This window comes from Cetorhinus maximus, chromosome 17 (assembly GCF_964194155.1).
Source record: "Cetorhinus maximus chromosome 17, sCetMax3.hap1.1, whole genome shotgun sequence".
NCBI classification, from domain to species: domain Eukaryota; kingdom Metazoa; phylum Chordata; class Chondrichthyes; order Lamniformes; family Cetorhinidae; genus Cetorhinus; species Cetorhinus maximus.
Window position 1 is genome coordinate 48,781,540 of NC_135895.1, and position 17,133 is coordinate 48,798,672.

The 17,133-nt window shown below is 44.6% G+C and overlaps 1 protein-coding gene across 1 annotated transcript in view; it reads left to right on the plus strand.

Moving 5' to 3' along the window:
* The window catches only part of LOC144692383 (metalloprotease TIKI2-like), a 457,965-nt gene that overhangs the window by 219,554 nt on the left and 221,278 nt on the right, over positions 1-17,133 (plus strand). The gene's annotated exons all lie outside the window — the stretch shown is intronic.

The following is a 17,133-nucleotide window of genomic DNA, read 5'->3' on the forward strand; positions in this document are numbered from 1 at the left end:
CTGCATTAGTCCTATTCCTGAATCTTTTGGTGATAGTTCTCAAAAATACACATTTTCCGTAATTTTTTGCCCCTCTGCTCATACAGTTATAAGAAGCTGCAAATATTTTCTTTTTAAGAAACAGAGAGGAAGGAAATCTGGAGAAAGCTGTAGCTAAGATGCTGAATTGTTGTGAATAGGAGGTTGTCACTATTTGGTCTGTATGGTGCAACAGGAAAGGCTTCCTCAGAGCTTGCAATTCAGCTACTGTTCCATGTAAGCCCATTGCAACACAATCTTAAATCTGCCGACTTCTCAAGCAAGATCTCCTGCCAGTTGCTTTAGCAACTTGTAAGACTCTACATTTTAAAAAATATTTGTAGAAGCAAATCATATTCCACTGACAATCCTCCCTTCCTTTCAGGTTTGCGAATTGTTTCCGAAGTAGTTAGTGGAAAATATTAGTGGGTAAGAGCCTGTTTTATGATCAGATCTGCCAGGTTTATATTTTCACAAGCCTTTTGAATTTACAATGCCGTGTTTTCATCAGTTTTCTGGCTCTGCATCTGATGCATTTTTTTCAACTGTGATTGATTGCAGAGGAATTTGAATCTTTAAATTAAAATCCCTCTGCAATCCCGTCACCATTGTAACACTGAACACCAAGGACGAACAGGTGCTCTAATGTCCAGAGTTGCTATGACACAAATGACTGAAAATACATTGGCTGAGGTGTTTTCTGCATGGCCAGGATTTTCAGCTCAGCGTGCAGGATCGCAGGATCACACGCCTACACGCCTGAGCATGAAATAGCGAGCGGTGATATCCGGTCAGCATCCCTACGTCATTGCGCACTCGATCGGCGGGCGCACGCGAGAGTCGGCAGCATGTTCGCCAACAACTAAGAGACCTTTTAAGGCCCTTAAGCAGCTAAATAAGTAGAATTTTTCACTGCCCATCCAACCTTACGGTTGACAGCCAGGCAAATAGGCCAAGTGGCCTCTGCATTTTTTGCAAAACCTCATCCATGGGCGGGATGAGGTTTCCAACAATGAATTTAAAAAAAAAACAATAAAATTTTTTAAAACTGATTTATAACATGTCCCTCTTCATGTGACTGAGTCACATGTGGGGACATTTTATATTATTAGTGAAATCTTCCATTTTTCATTTTAAAAATCTTCAGCTCCCTGAGGCAGCTCTGTGCCTTTAGGGAGCTTTCAGTGAGCGCACCCCTGTGCATGCACAAACTTCAGTGCCCGTCCTCCTCCCACCCCCCACCCTGGCAGCGCTGAGGCTCTCAGTGCGCGTCTCATGCTGGCTGGCCGTTAACTGGACAGTGAGATTGCAGTCGGGCCCTGATCGCGGACGGCCAACCATTTCGTGGCCGCTCCTGGGCCCGCCTGATGAGGGGAAAATCCTGGCCCGTGATAGGTCCATCCAGATAGTAGGCAATTGGGCAAGGACTAGAGGAAGTCAGAACATGAAGCCAAAATGGTCGTGGATGCATTTCACCCCCTACCCACGTCTTCCTCAGTTCCACTGAAAAGTCATTAGAGGGAGGTTGAGTAATTTGGCGACATTGTCTGGAAACAGAGCCTTTGCCAATCATGTCTACACCAACATTTTGTTGTTATGCAAAGGCTCTCAGGCCAGCATTAAAGTATGACTGAGTGATTCATGAGCCTCAGGAGAATTTTATCAGCTCGCAGGAAGAGGGATCACAGCAGAGGTTGGAGCGGGGGGTAAAATCAGAGGGAGTCACGGTTTCATGTCCTGCTGTCGGGGAATTTTACCGAAGTGGAACCCACTTCAGACAGACTTTCCACCACAATGAGGCAGGAAGCAAACTTAAATATTCAAATGCCCAGTAAAGACCATTTTACCAGGCCAAAGGTAGATTGAACCCCCGCTGTGTCAGCTGAACGCAGATCTTCCAGCAGCAGCAAGTTTTTTTTATTCAAAGAGGGGGCCATGGGCAGTTAAGGCAGCCCCAGTGACTCCAGTCATTACCTCAGGGGTATTTCCCTCCATCAGTATAATCCTTACGTTTTTTTTAAAACCGTCTTTGGCCTACCTGGGTAGGCTCAGGACCCCTGCCCTTCGTCAGCAGTTCCTGGTGGCACTGCTGAGCTGCTGGCCATCTGATTGCTCCCGCCACCACCCACCCACCCCACCCTTATCCACGAGCTGCCACCTGTGAGGTCCCGCCGGCCAGCCATGCGCGTTGCCGACACACAATTCCGGACACTGTTGCGACCTTGACCTTTTTGGGAAAACTCTACAAATTATAGGCCAGGGATTTTCAGTCAGCATGCAGGGGCGGGCCCGACACGCCAGTGCCTAAAATGACGCGTAATGACATCAGGCATGCGTCCCGATAACATTGCGCTGTCTCGAGATGTTTCGATCGGCGGGCACACGCCAGAGTCGGATGCATGCCCACTGATAATGGATAGGCCTATGAAGACCTTAACAAATTAATTAATGTCGTTGTTTACGCTGCCCGTCCAACCTTATGGTCTTTATGTTTTTAGGAAGCCTGATCCACGAATGGGATGAGGTTTCCTAAAGCTTTTACAAATGAAATAAAAAGTTTCTCAGAAAAATAAAAACATGTCCCATCTCATGTGACACAGTCACATGGGGAGATATGTTTTAATAAATTTTTATTACATTTATTTATGTTTTTCAAAAGCGCTTCAACCTCCCTGAGGCAGCTCCGTGCCTCAGGGAGATTGAAACGCCCTTTCACATGCATGCGCGAAAGAGCGCTTGCCCTGACTCTCCCTTCTCCCCCCGCTCGCGCAGGTAGCACTGAGCGCTACCGCTTGCGTCTTACGCTGGGTGGGCCTTAATTGGCCCGCCCCCGTAAAATGGTAGCGCGGAGCCGATCGCGGGCGGCGGTTAGCTCCACAACCGCTCCTGCCGAGCCCGCCCGACGCAGGAAAAATTGTGGCCATAATCCCACTGTTTTCTATGATTTGTTTCATATGTGCCATTCATTTAACCTATCTTTTTGAGATAAATCAGATCCCCACTTTCACAGCTGCATTCATGGAATTTTGTTTCTCTCTCCCTAAATGACCCTCTCTGCCTTCCCTGTCCTGGGGTGCAGCTCTCCAGGCAGTGGCTACAGGCTGGTAACTAGTTGTGTGGACATTCTTCACTCGTGAGCCAGGACAGTGAGTGCTAACAGACTCTTAACTCAACGGCAGGGGTGAGGGGTATTCAGTAACAGCTGAGCCTGACACAATTCATACAGATGTACTTTTCAGTAGGGATCAGGAGAGGGAAAATTGTGACTTTCTGCAGCAGCGATACTGAGCCCAGTATCAGTGACCAAAGCTAGTTCAACGTGTGCAGTTATCGAGGCCTAGATTTTCATCCTCGAGGCGGGTAGCAGGAGTTTGGAAAATCACAGGCTCTGCCTGCCTGCCTCGGGAGAATGTGCCGCATAGGCAGGACTTGCATTGTGGGGGATGGGTACAGGATGGAGTCTGGCCAACCAACCCGGGAAAGAGTTCAGAGTCAGCCGGGGTGGGCTGTTTAAAATTGAACCAATTAAAATAAAAACAGAAAGGACCTCCAGCCCTCACCCCCAACACCTCCTCAACCAACACATACTCCATTTTCCATCATGCCACCTCATGCCCCCCACCTACCCCAATGGCCCCTCATGTACCCCATACCAAGGTATGCTCCCCAGCTATCACCTATGGCCCATCATGCCCCTATGCTAAGCTAAGGCACTTCCATGCCCATTCACCCACCATACACTCTATAGAACTACTTAACCCTATAGTGAAATTAGGTTGTGTAAAAAAGCTTTAAAAAAATTCATTAATTGACAACTTTCCACTTTCTTAAAAAACACTCCTTCTTACTAAGGGCAACAAAAGTGTCAATCATCCAGACTCTTTTCAGTATAGTATTTGAAAAATGGTTACTTCGGAGAACCTATAGAACCACTCCTAGCAATTTGTCAGTGCATTGAAGAAATATAAAGTTTCAATTGCTGAAACTGCAAGCACTTGAAACTTTTTAAGCTAGTGAAAATAAACATTGGCCAGGATTTTGCCCTCATCGGGCGGGCTCAGCGGGGGTGAGTGGGAGTGGCCGTGAAGGCGACCACCACCCATGATTGGGCCCCAACCGCGATTTTAAGCTGGCGGGCCAATTAAGGCCCGTACAGTGTGAAAAGTGCGCTGCAGGGCTCGGCGCTGCCTGGGTCGGAGTGGGAGGAGGGCGGGTGCAAAGTGCGTGCATTGAAAGCTCCCTGAGGCACAGAGCTGCCTCGGGGAGCTGAAGATTAAAAAATGGAAAATAAAGAATTTTAAAATGTTAAAAAATGACTCTTCACATGGGCAGGGACATATTATGAATGAAATGTTAACATTTTTATTTAATTTTTAATTGCTGTTGGAAACCTCATCCTGCCCGTGGATGAGGTTTCCTAAAAAATCCAAAGGCTGCTTGGCCTTTTTGCCTGCCCGCCAACTGTAAGGTTGGATGGGCAGCGAAAAATGTAATTCAGTTGGTACTTTAGTGGCCTTTATAGGCCTGTTAATTGTCGGTGGGCATACTGCCGACTCCCACACGTGCCCGCCGACTGAAACATTGTGCAAGTGCGCATTGACTTCTGGATGCTCTTCGGTGTCATCATGCATCATTTTACACTCATTTGGGTCAGGCACACGCCCGGCTGATGAGCGCAATATTCTGCCCATTATGAAATTGACGGCAGAGATCAGAAAGCCAGAAGCTTCAATCAAGAAATGTTTTCACTGGGGCTCAGGTGTTTTAGTATTCCAATGGATGTCTGGGCTCTTCACCAAGAATACATAATGAGACTTGGCTGAGAGCCCAGAAAGCAGGAAACTACAGGCCAGTTAACTTAACATCTGTCATAGGGAAATTGCTGGGATCTATAGGTGGCTATGGCGGGGCACTTAGAAAATCTCAATGCAATCAGGCAGGTTCAACATGGTTTTCTGAAAGGGAAATAATGTTTGACTAATTTATTTGAGTTCTTTGAGGAAGTAACAAGTAAGGTGGATAAAGGGGAATCTGTGAGTGTGGTGTACTTAGATTTCTGGAAGGCATTTGATAAGGTGCCACATCAAAGGTTACAATGCAAAATAAGAGCTCATGGTGTAAGGGGTAACATATTAGCATGTTTAGAGGATTGGTTAGCGAACAAGAATCAGAGAGTAGGCATAAATGGCTCACTTTTGGGTTGGCAAGATATGATGAGTGGAGTGCCACAGGTATCAGTGCTGGGGCCTCGACTATTTACAATTTATATCAATAACTTGGATGAAGGGACCGAATGTATGTTTGATAAATTTGATGACACATAGATAGGTAGGGAAGTATATTATGAAGAGGACATAAAGAGTTTGCAAAGGGAGAGATAGGTTAAGTGAGAGGGCAGAAATTTGACAGATGGAGTATAATGTTGGAAAATATGAACTTGTCCACTTTGGCAAGAGGAATAGAAAAGCAGCATATTATTTAAATAGAGAAAGTTTACAGAACTCTGAGGTACAGAAGGTCTGAGCGTCCCTGGTACATGAATCACAAAGCGTTAGTATGCAGGTACAGCAAGTGATTAGGAAGGCAAATGGAAGTTGTCATCTTTGCAAAGGGAAGTGAATATAAAAGTAGAGATGTTTTGCTACAGTTGTATAGGGCATTGGTGAGGCCACATCTGGAGTATGTGTACATTTTTTGTCTCTTTATCTAAGAAAGGACATAAATGTGTTCGAAGCAGTTCAGACAAGGTTCATTCAATTAATACATGGGGTGGGGGCGAGGGGGTGATATCTTAGGAGGAAAGATTGGACAGGCTTGGCCTGTGTCCATTGGAGTTTAGAAGAACGCGAGGTGATCTTATTGAAACAGAAGGTCTTGAGGGGACTTGAACATGTGGATGCTAAAAGGATGTTTCCCCTTGTGAGAGAAGCTAGAACTAGGAGACACTGTTTATAAGTAAGGGATCTCCCATTTAAGATGGCGATGAGGAGAATTTTTTTTCTCTCAGAGGATTGTGAGTCTGCAAAACTGTCTTCCCAGTGAACGGTGGAGGCAGGGTCATTGAATATTTTTAAGTCAGAGGAAGATAGATTCTTGACTAACAAGAGAGTGAAAGATTATCGGGGGCAGGCAGAAGGTGGAGTTGAGCCCACAATCAGATCAGCCATGATCTTATTGAATGGCAGAGTAGATCCAAGAGGCCAAATGGCCTACTCCTGCTCCTAAATTGTATGTTCACATGTAAATCCATTTGCCTTTTGAAACACCTGCAATGGGGCCGGCAAGGTCAGGAGTAAAGAGTGTGGGTTTTTGACCCAACTAGCCCATACCCTTTAAAAGCACTCCCGAAAACCAGAATCCCCAGAAATGGGGTTGGGAATCTCGGAATTGGGTCCCGACTGCCATTTTTAAAGTGCTCCTGAGTCATCCTGACTCGGTGAAAATCCAGGCCTGAGTGTAGGACTTCCTTTTTTATCATTCCAGACAGTGCATTTTTCTGTTGAGTCCTGAAGAGAGCTTGTACTAGCACTTCAGTTTGCTCTATTTTATTTATATTCAATTAACAACACCTAGAAAACTAGAAAAATAGGACTCATTTGGTGGGGTGGGGGCAGAAAAATGGCAGTGTTCCTTTTTGTGTGTCTATCTATATATGTGTTTATGTGCAAACTTTGTTTGATGACAGGATTAGGCTTGGGTACAATACCACCACAGCCCTGTACCCTCCCCATGCAGATAGCCAGCTGATTTGGCTCGCACTTAAATAATGGGCACTTGGGCAGGGCACCATAGGGTATAGATCCTCCTCGAAGTTCGAGCAAAGAGCCAACATCAAAGGGGTGGAAAATGGGACAATATTAACAAAATAAACCTCTCCAATTGACAGACAAAGCCAACTTTCAGGAATAACTCAGAATGTGCTGCTTTTCCCAGACAGCTAGATGATCAGAAGTAAAAGTAAAAGAATTAAGAGGCCATTTTAAAGAGATAGTCACAGTTGATCACCTCAGTAGTAAAATAGTTAAGTATCTAAAGACTATAGATCTAAGGTTATTATTTGGAAAACTAGGAACAAAATATGTTGACACTTGGCACATGTTAAACGTACACTTGTGCTACATATCCAGGGTAGTGCGATATTATTGAAAATAACCTGTAGCTACAGTGATTCTTCACCATCTTCCATTTTTATTTTCATAGTAAGTTATAATGTTCAACTGCCTTTCCCTTGCAAATATTTTTATTTCATTACAGCAATATAATTATTGGGAATATACACCATTGAAATGAAATATTGACAAGAATCAATGCTATATATTTAAAATGGTTCCTTTAAAGCTGGTCAGGAGGCTCTGGAATTGAGGTTTGTTTTACCAAGAAGATTAGTAGGGAAGATCATTGTTGGAGAGAATGCCGATTGGTTAGTTTTGTATAGCAAGTGTATTCAGTCCTGTGACCCAGTTCTCCATGTTATCTGACTCATTACAGGTGAACCCTTTAGTTCGCCCTTCCTGCTGGCAGAAACAGTTGATCTGCCAGATTACAGGAATTTCAGGCAGAATTTTGCCCTCAGTGGGTGGGCCCAGGAGCGGTCAGGAAGCCAATCACCGCCTGCGATCGGACCCGGACCACGATTTCATACTGGCTGGCCTAGCCAATTAATGGCCAGCCAGCGTGAATTGCACACCGCAGCGCTGCCGGTGTGGGGGTGGGAGAAGTGCGAGTGCGTAAGTTCACGCAGTAAATGCTCCCTGAGGCACAGAGCTGCCTCAAGGAGCTGAAGATTTTGAACCATAAAAATAAATAGTTTTAATATAATGAACCCATGTCCCCTCACATGATTCTGTCACGTGAGCAGGGACATGTTAAGCATGAGTGCAAAAAGTTTTTATTTTTATTAATCACTGGACGAAGCCTCATCCTGCGGTTGGACGGGCAGCAAAAAATTCCAAACGCTTAGTTGAGTAAGGGCCTTAATAGGCCGCTTAATTGTTGGCAGGTGTGCGGCCGACTCCCACGCGCTCCAGCTGACCGAAATATTGTGCAAGTGCGCGATGATGTCGGAGCGCTCACCCGATGTCCTTGTGCGTCATTTTACGCTTGTTCAGGTTGGGTCGGGCACGCGCCTGCCCGACAAGTGCAATATTCTGCCCTTAGAAGAGATCACAGGCAGTGGAGCCATATACTAGATTGAAAGATTCCTCCTGCTCCCAGCAGCATTACTTTCCCCAGTTGAGACCTGTGGTTAGTTGAATTTCTTGGGAAGGGCCCAACTGAAGCAGGAAGGCACATCTTGCTAAGAAATCTGGCATCAGTATTTGTGATTTCTTTATAATTCCCATAAGCTCTACCAGGGATAAATGTTTTTCCTTAATAGTGCTTACCTTGCGTTATTTATCTGTTGCTCTCAGCTATGACTGGAAGAGAGAAAGAATATTACTATCAACACTTGCTTAATCCACCTTGGAGGAACTGACTGACCCCGTTCATACACAGCAAGTCTGAAAATTATAGCACCCCTGTTTCCCCCTTCCCCATAGATTCTCAGATCCTGTTTCAGTATTTGGCAGGCTTTCTCTCACTCCTTCCCCTTAATAGTGTACATCTGGTAGCTACTTTTGCTGCACCCTCCAACCCACTCACTCACCTGAGTTCTGTTATTGTTGTCTCTCCCTCACCAAAGTGGCAAAGGCAAACAGGCAACAGAGGTAAGACAGAAGAGAAAGGGGGAGACAAAATAGGAAAGTGAAAGACGACAGCAGGAAGGAGGGTGTGTGTGGAATTTTACAGCTCCCCTGTTAGCACATAAGAGGGCAGGGTGGGGCATGTAAAATAAAACAGGTGGCTAGCCCACTGCCTTCCTGTCCAACCCTGAGCTCTCTCCCATATTGTGGTGGCAGCTAGCCCAACCACCCTTCGGCCTATTGAGGCCCTTATGTTGCCAAGTAAAGGCCACTTAAGGACCCCTTTCTGCCTTTGTCACCATAATATAGTGGGTGGAGGAAGGTGGAAGGAAAGTGGCCTACCTACTACATTCCCAGCTTGAGATTAAAGGCTGAAGGAAAGGGGATACCTCCTTTGGGGGGAGTTGTGCCCTTCAGGCGGTGAACAATATGCCTCCTATAAACTCCAGCCTAAGGGGAGGCGATGGTGTAGTGGTATTGTTACTAGACTAGTAATCCAGAGACCCAGGGTAATGCTCTGGGGACCCAGGTTCAAATCCCACCACAGCAGATGGTGGATAGACTTTTAATTTGATTAAAAGTCTAATGATGATTTGTTATAACTGGTTCCAGGGAAGGAAATCTGTCGTCCTTACCTGGTCTGGCCTACATATGACTCCAGATGATTCTTAAATGTCCTCTGAAATGACCCAGCAAGCCACTCAGTTGTAACAAACCACTACAAAGTTGCAAAAAAGGAATGAAACCAGACAGACCACGTTGCATCGACCTAGGCACCGGAAATGACAATGGCATCTGGGGACTAGTGCCAAAATTGAGAGAGTTGTCTCACAGACTAGTAAAGCACAGCCTGACATAGTCATCCTCATGGAATCACACCTTACAGATAATGTCCCAGATTCCACCAACACTATCCCTGGGTATGTCCTGTCCCACCGGCAGGACGGATCCAGCAGAGGTGGTGGCACAGTGGTATACAGTTGGGAGGGAGTTGCCAAACAGAGGCAAGGAAACCTCCTGCTGATTACCACGTACCGCCCTCCCTCAGCTGATGAATCAGTGCTCCTCCATGTTGAACATCACTTGGAGGAAGCACTGAGGGTGGCAAGGGTGCAGAATGTTCTGTGGGACTTCAATGTCCATCACCAAGGGTGGCTTGGTAGCACCACTACTGACCGAGCTGGCCAAGTCCTAAATGACATAGCTGCTAGACTGGGTCTGTGGCAGGTGGTGAGGGAACCAACAAGAGGGAAAAACATACTTGACCTCATCCTCACCAACCTGCCTGCCACAGGTGCATCTGTCCATGACAGTATCGGTAGGAGTGACCACTGCACAGTCATTGTGGAGATGAAGTCCTGCCTTCACATTGAGGATACCCTCCATCATGTTGTGTGGTACTACCACTGTGCTAAATGGGACAGATTTTGAACAAATCAAACAATTCAAGACTGGGCATCCACGAGGTGCTGTGGGCCATCAGCAGCAGCAGAATTGTACTCGAACACAATCTGTAACCCCATGGCTCAGCGTATCCCCCATTCTACCATTACCATCAAGCCGGGGGATCAACCCTGGTTCAATGAAGAGTGCAGGAGCAGCACTAGGCATAACTAAAAATGAAGTGTCAACCTGATGAAGCTATAACACAGGACTACTTGCATGCCAGACAACATAAGCAGTAAGTGATAGGCAGAGTTAAGCGATCCCATAACCAATAGATCAGATCTAAGCTCTGCAGTCCTGCCACATCCAGTCGTGAATGGTGGTGGACAATTAAACAACTCACTGGAGGAGGTGGCTGCACAAATATCCCCATCCTCAATGATGGAGGAGCCCAGCACATCAGTGCAAAAGATAAGGCTGAAGCATTTGCAATAATCTTGAGCCAGAAGTGCCGAGTGGATGATCCAACTCAGCCTCTTCCGGAGGTCCCCAGCATCACAGATGCCAGTCTTCAGCCAATTCAATTCGCTCCACGTAATATCAAGAAACGGCTGAAGGCACTGGACACTGCAAAGGCTATGGGCTCTGACAATATTCTGGTAATAGTACTGAAGGCTTGTGCTCCAGAACTTGCTGTGCTCCTAGCCAAGCTGTTCCAGTACGGCGACAACACTGGCATCGACCCGGCTATGTGGAAAATTGCCCAGGTATGTCCTGTACACAAAAAGCAGGACAAATCCAACCTGGCCAATTACTGCCCCATCAGTCTACTCTCGATCATCAGTAAAGTAATGAAAGGGGTCATCAACAGTGCTATCAGGCGGTACTTGCTCAGCAATAACCTGCTCACTGTCCACTTGATTAGCACCACAACCATAAACATTCACTCCCTCCACCACTGACGCACAGTAACAGCAGTGTGTACCATTTACAAGATGCACTGCAGGAATTCACCAAGGCTCCTTAGACAGCACCTTCCGAACCATTGACCACTATCATCTGGAAGGACAAAGGCAGCAGATAGATGGGAACACCACCACCTGGAAGTTCTCCTCCAAGCCACTCACCATCCTGACTTGGAAATATATCGCCATTCCTTCACCGTCACTGGGTCAAAACTCCCTTCCTAACAGCACTGTGGGTGTACCTACACCACATGGACTGCAGCAGTTCAAGAAGGCACCTCACCACTATTTTCTCAAGGGTAACTAGGGATGATCAATGAATACTGGCCTAGCCAGCAATGCCCACATCCCATTAATGAATTTTTTAAAAATCCAATCTGGCCAATTGCTGCCCCATCAGTCTACTCTCAATCATCAGCAAAGTGATGGATGTGTCATCACAAGTGCTCTCAATTGGCACTTACTTACCAATGACCTGCTGAAGGATGTCCAGTTGAGCTCTGTGGAAATCACTCATTTCCAGACCTCATTACAGCCTTGATTCAACCATGGACAAAACAGCTGAATTCCAGATGTAAGGTGAGACTGACTACCCTTAACATCAATGAATCATTTAACCGAATGTGGCATCAAGTGGTGCTAGTGAAATTGAAGTCAGTGGGTATCAAGAAGAAACCACAGGAGTCGTGCCTAGTATACCTAGCACTGGGGTCCAGTCATCTCACCCACAGGATATTGTTGTAGGAGTTCCTCAGGGCATTATTCTAGGCTCAACCATCTTCAGCTGCTTCATCAATGATTTCCCTCCACAATAATATTAGAAGTGAGGATGTTCATTGATGATTGCACAGTATTCAATTGAGTTCACATCTACTCAGACAATGAAGCAGTCCGTGCCTACATCCATCAAGGCCTGGACAACATTCAGGCTGGGGCTGAATGAATGAGGCTGAATAAGTGGCAAGCAACAATTGCGCCACAAAATGCCAGTCAATGACCATTTCTAACAATGTTCCCTTGACATTAAACAGCATTACCTCCACCATCAACATGCTGGAGGTCACCATTGAGCAAAGGTTTAACTGATGAGACACATCAATGGCTACATTGCGGCTACAAGAACAGGTTAGAGGCTGGGAATTGTATGGCAAATCTCTCACCTCCTAACTCCCACAAGTCAGGAGTCTGAATAGTGTCCATTTGCTTGGATGAAAGCAGCTCCAACAACACTCAGGAAGCTTGACACCGCTTGATTGGCATCCCATCAACCACCTTAAATATTCACTCTCTTTGCCACTGGTGTACCATGGCTGCAGTGTGAACCATCAACAAGATGCAGTGCAGCAACTCACCAAGGCTTTTCCAACAATACTTTCCAAACCCGCAACCTCTGCCACCTAGATGAACAAGGGCAGTAGAGGTATGGGAACCCAGCCACCTGCAAGTACTCCTCCAAGCCACACACCATCCTGACTTGTAAGTATATCATGGTTCCTTCACTGTCACTGGGTCAAAATCCTGGAATTCCCTACCTAACAGCATTGGGTGTACCTGCACTCCATGGACTGCCGTGGTTCAAGTAGGCACATCACCGCCATCTTCTCAAGGGCAATTAGGGATGGGCAATAAGTACTGGTGTTGCCAGCAATGCTCACCTCCCATGAATGAATTTTTAAAAAATCCAACCTAATGATCTTTCTGATGTGGCATCCATTTCTTTACTCCTATCCTTGCAAAACGTTGCGTAGTTTCATTAGTTAAAGGTACAATACAGATTCCAGATTTGATAGTGAGAGACTTTGTGATACAGTGGTAAATAATGGTGGGGCAATGTGGAAATGGTCACGTCAAAGTGGATGGCTCATTATATGAGGCGGGGTCCAAGCTGTTGGAATAGATTAACCATTATTATCGTCTTGAATTGATTGCACTTACTGAATTGTGAATCTTTCCTGGCTGAATATTCCCCTACAGACTCCAAACAGTATCCATCAGGAAGATGGTGTGGTGGATGTTTGTACTATGGGGGGTTTTTGCTTTGTTGGGTAGATGTCCATAGTGAGTGAAATATTGTACAGCAAGTTTTGGTATTGAAACTTATCCATACTGAGTAATTCCAGCTTATTGTAAGATCAGAAAAATGGCCAATGCTGGTAAACGTGATAGCCCTTGGGCCAGTGGGTTGGTGCAAGAGTGTTTTTATTCTTTTAGTTAATTATTTTAAGTGCCCTATGATGGTTTTACTAATTGGTTTTCCCCAAGAGGTGGTGTAACATTAAAGGAGCTTGCGTTTAATAGGTAGCTACTTAGACATTTATAGCCCATTTAATTGTCTAGAGCTGCAAAAATGCTACCTTCATGCTATGTTACATTTGGTGTTTGGGTTCAATTACAGTGAAATTGAGTTCCTACAGAACAAAATGATTCTAAAATGTTGTGGAAACATAATGGGTCCATTTAAATTAACTTGTCAAAACACTATGGACACATTTATTGTCAACGATTTGTCATTTTCTGTACGTAAAGCAATATTTTAAATGACTTGGTTGTCTGATTTGTAACCTTGGGTGCTGCCAAAGTAATGACTGTTCAGTGGGCTAGATTAGTGCTTTTGGCATATTGAGGAGAAATGAATGATACTGTTATAACACGGTGTTCCTTGGGAGGAAAGGTCTTTCTGATGTTTTAACAGAAAACTGAAAAGTACATTTTATTTATTATTTTTTATATATCATAAAGTAGTGATTTCATGAGGTTGAGTAAACCTGAACTTATCCCAAGCCGACCCAGTTGGCTGTAACACTGGAACACCGCATGACTTCTGGCTAGAATTATTGAGTATGAATCACAGTCTCTATTGCCATCCATACATTTAACTGTCCTCAGAGAGTGAGTTCAGAGGCAGCTTGGGGGGCCTTTGAAGCCTACAGCTGGGAAACTGGGAGCTTTTTGGGGAGTGGGGGCAGGGGGCTGAATAGGCAGAAATATTTCAACAAAACATACTGTTTTGAACTAATGCTGCAGCATAGTGAATTTGCAGGAAATGATCCCTCTCATAGCCAGACTATGGCTTCTGTGAAACTGAGCATTAAATGAGCATGTGCAGAAAGGTAGGAGGATGTTTCCTGTATTGGGAAAGGGGAGTGGGTTGGCGGGAGGTTGAGGGGGTGCAGGGGAAGCTGTTGGGGGGCTGGAGATGGAGAGGGTGGTATTGGGGGGTGGGGCATGGCAGGTGTTGGGGGGGGTTTTGGGGATTGGATCAGCAATTGTCCCTGGAGAAGTTTTGGTAACTTCTAGGCTCACAGTCCAGTACATAATTATATGGGGAAGGAGCAACTCCCAGGCCTACTTGTAGCCCTCAAAACTGCTTTTGAAGTCTGAGTTGTGCCAATTGGAATTTATTTTGGAAAATTAAACCATCTTTGATGTGAATTTAGATGGCTTGTGTGTTTAATTAAAATGGAACAATGCTCCTCTGATTGGCACTGGTCAGTGTGGACTTGAGCTATGAAGTCAAGGGCAATCTTGGGATTGATGCCTGGAGCCTGTGAAATCATACCCAAGCAGCAATTAGTACTGTTGATTTTCCACTGAAACACTATTCACATGCCTGACCTACAGTGCACTGACTTGCTGGCAGTGTCCAACAGGCAGTAAGCTCCATGAGCAGGTAACTGCTAGTTAGCATGAACCTGAGGGTTGGAGGCTTCGCGTGGACCAGCAGCCAGAGTTTATTTTCTGGGCCCAGGAGGAGCACTCCCACTAAAGCAAAAGCTTGAAAGACACTCTGGCCATCTTCTGAGTGACCTCCAGTGGTCCCTTTGGTTAGGTCTCTCTATGCCGATACTGATGGACCACCCAATCCAGGAAGCCAACATAAACGAGGTGACCCAAAACCATTTTTAGGCTGCTGCCACACAATTTCATGGGACATCAGCAAAGAAATTTGGAACTATAAAACTGATTCTCTGATGGTGCACTAAGGAAGCACAAACACACATTCCATGCATGCATCATGGTGACAGGCAGGTAGATCCAACACCTGCATCACTGCACTCTGAATTCCCAAGCATTACAATTTGTTTTTCTGTTCTTCCTCCATGCATAAGTAAAAGGAGATCCTCATTAGGAAACCAATCATGCATAACAATAAAAATAAAAATGACAGTGCCACAATTATTTGCTCCAAAGATCCTAAATATCTAAATGGAATCAGGAAGGAAACAAAAAACAAGCTTCTGAAATGGCCTCATAATGTTTTAATTGATCTTTATTATATGATTTTTTTTTTTACAGATTTGTAACCATCAGTCCCAGCAATCGCAGATGCCTAATTTATATGAATAGACATGTGAACTGAAATTGTGTTACGGGTAATGCAGGGGCCTGTATTCATGGTGCAATTACATTATTGTAGCTTAACTTTCACCTAAAAGACAACCCTTGAGCACTTCTTGGGATACCTAAAATCCTGCCACAAATTGAACATGATACTAATTAACTGAGCATATGTGTAATCGAATTCTGCCCCTTTGTTATGTGTACTTAATGCCTGATAAACCCTGAATCCACTAGTAGTAGCACTGAAAGCAGAACTTTGCTGATCTACTAAGAGATGCTGGTGGAAGAACCGGATTGCAGGGAACTCTTCACAGGCCCATTGATCATTCCTCTTACAAGTAATTGAAAGACGCCATGGACGGAAGCTTGTGTGGAGCTCAACTGTCCAAACAGGGATAAGCATAATCCTGTAAATTTGCGCAGGAAGGGAAAGGGAGTTAAGTAAACACAGTGCCTATCTTCAAAATAAAATGAGGAAGCACCATTAATGAAATGGGGCAAGGTGGGTTTGCGGTCTCACATTGCAGAGTTGCTGCTTGCGTCCACACTAATGTGAGAAATCCAGTGCATTTGTCCATGAGGAGATTGGCATTGGAAAAAATGATTGGTTCGTTATCCAGCCTCTCCCATAGCTTCGAGTGGTCAGTTTAGAGCAAGATTACTGGAAGCACAAAAAAGTGTTTGGTGGGAAATGGGTGGAAAACAGCTTGAAGAGAGTGGGTTTGTTTCCAAAACAAACAAAAACCTGGACTAAGATTCCAGTCATTGTGGAAGGGGCATCTCCTATGAGGCAGTCAATTACTAACAGCTATAGAGAGGCAGAAGACCAAAATCACCTTACCTTTGGTGCGGGATATGTGAAAGTGAATGAAGGCATTACATAGGACAAAGATAAAACCCTCAAAATACCTCAGAGTTAATCAGAAGCAAGTACTCATGGAATGCCCAATACAATGAAAACAGTTTTAAGTGTAAAACCTGCTAATGAAGTGTTAAAAGAATTGGAACAGTATATACGGAGAGAGAGAGAGAGAGAGAGAGATAAATATTTCTTTAAGTACAAGTAAATCGTTCTTTCTTATGCATAATTATAAGCAGGAGATTTTCAAATCCAACTTTTTGAAGAGATAAGATCAGGAATGTGGATAGAGATTATGAAATGAGTTAATTACATTATTGTGAAGGAACATGATAAGTACTTTTGATATGCGATTGATGTGAAGGGTTAGCTTCGTGTCTATAATTCCTTTGCGGCTGACCTTGTAGTCTGATGGGATGATAATAACTTCATCTGCTATAAATCATGAAGAAAAGAGTGCCTGGCTCTTAAATGTTTTAAAGCACTTTTCAGGAAAATTGATGAGAATAGCTTGAGGAAACAACTTGATAATTGAGTGGCAAGGTTTACTGAAATCATTACCCAACCTCTTTTGGTGAAAGTGGTTCATTATAACATAAATTAACAAGAAAGATGCCTTGTTATGGAAGGTGCTGCATGTCACAAATTGTCAAAGAAAAGCATCAGAAATGGTAGAAAATCAGGAAGTTAATGTTTAATGCCCAAAGCACTGGAGAGGGGAAGGAGAAAGTGACTTTTCTTGATGCAGTAGATAACTTTTACTGTGCTATATTTTCCTTCAACTGGCGTAGACATAACAGTGACAAGGAAAAGAATGTTGTATATATAAAACTCCAACTTAATTGTGACTTGTTGGCTCATAGTAGAAATAATATCAACA